This window comes from Arvicanthis niloticus, chromosome 1, assembly GCF_011762505.2.
Source record: "Arvicanthis niloticus isolate mArvNil1 chromosome 1, mArvNil1.pat.X, whole genome shotgun sequence".
In the NCBI taxonomy this organism is placed as follows: domain Eukaryota; kingdom Metazoa; phylum Chordata; class Mammalia; order Rodentia; family Muridae; genus Arvicanthis; species Arvicanthis niloticus.
Genome location: NC_047658.1, coordinates 29,572,283 through 29,573,533, shown reverse-complemented (window position 1 = coordinate 29,573,533; position 1,251 = coordinate 29,572,283). Strand labels below are relative to the sequence as shown.

The window sequence follows — 1,251 nt, the reverse complement described above, 5'->3', positions numbered from 1 at the left end:
TCTTAAGAACAGAAGACATGAATATGTGACATGTTAAGTATTGGGAAGATATTTATACAACCAGGTTAGAGCTTTAAATTCTTTGCCAAATTAATAAGAGGCGACAGAGATTTACACAATGGACCAGACCTTCAAGATTTTGTATCTAGTGATCTTTTGGACAAGAGTAACAGGGATAAATATAAAAGAAATTTAAAGCATCAGAAAGGAGAAAGATTAAGACTAACTACGTGGTTAAAGATAGAGATACCCATGAGCAAAAATTATAATAAATTGAAAAAATATATTACAGAATTTAAATCTCCACCCAGTATATGAAGAAGCCCAATGCCCCAACATTGAAGAGTGTTGGGGAGGTAGAAGATATGCTGCAGCCACAGCTACGATCATGTTGATAGGAGACACATGTACGAAAGGTTGAAAATTTTATTCTATTAACACCAAAAGAAATCCTCCTCCACTGGATGTCCATGTGCCCTACAATATGGCCAAAGGCAATTGCAGAGTGGGGTCTGGATTGCGTTGTCCTAACATCTATGGATCAAGATGATGTGCCTGACAGGAACTGAACACACTGCCAAGACCATGTCATGCTTGAAGGAAAGAAATACAAGAATCCTCATGGAATTCTGACTTTTTAGGAAATTGGAAAGCAGTTGAAAAGGTCATTCTGTCAAAACTAGATATGTACACACATAGTATAGAAACTGTTCAAGAATTACAGAGGTATTTGGTAGTGATTTTATAAGATACTCTCTATTGTTCTGTAAGAAGTTACAGTGAATAGTACTAAGCACATTGTTCCTGAATTGTAAACATTCTAGAGCATAGCTTTAATACAGTGGAAAAATACTTTGTAAGAAATAACTTGGGGTAGACACCCAAATGTGTGCCCTGGCTCCCCTTAGCCCTTGGGCCACCAGCAGGAAGAAAGAGACACGCAAGCATGTGCCCTACAGCCCACCAGAAGAGAGAGACAACCAAGTGCCCATCCCCCAGTCTGCCGCAGCAGATGCCCCTATGATTAGTGAATGTATGATGGAGTGATTGGAAAGAGAGAGTACACAGTGGAGAGATGGGAGAGAAAGTGATGCCTTAAGGTTAGTGCATTGAGAAGAGAGTTGGATCTGGAGAAATAATAGTGATGAGGAACAGGCAGATATAAGGAGCCTGTGTAACCACCTGGAGTCATGAAAAGGTCTGGCCTAGTCTGTTACCAAGGGCCATGTCTGGCGCCTTACTGCAATTGCA

General features: G+C 40.2%; 1 pseudogene; it reads left to right on the top strand.

The window, feature by feature from the left end:
• The first annotated feature begins 252 nt into the window (after positions 1 to 252).
• LOC117708305 (lipoyl synthase, mitochondrial pseudogene) lies at positions 253 to 748 on the top strand (annotated as a pseudogene).
• Positions 749 to 1,251: the final 503 nt, after the last annotated feature.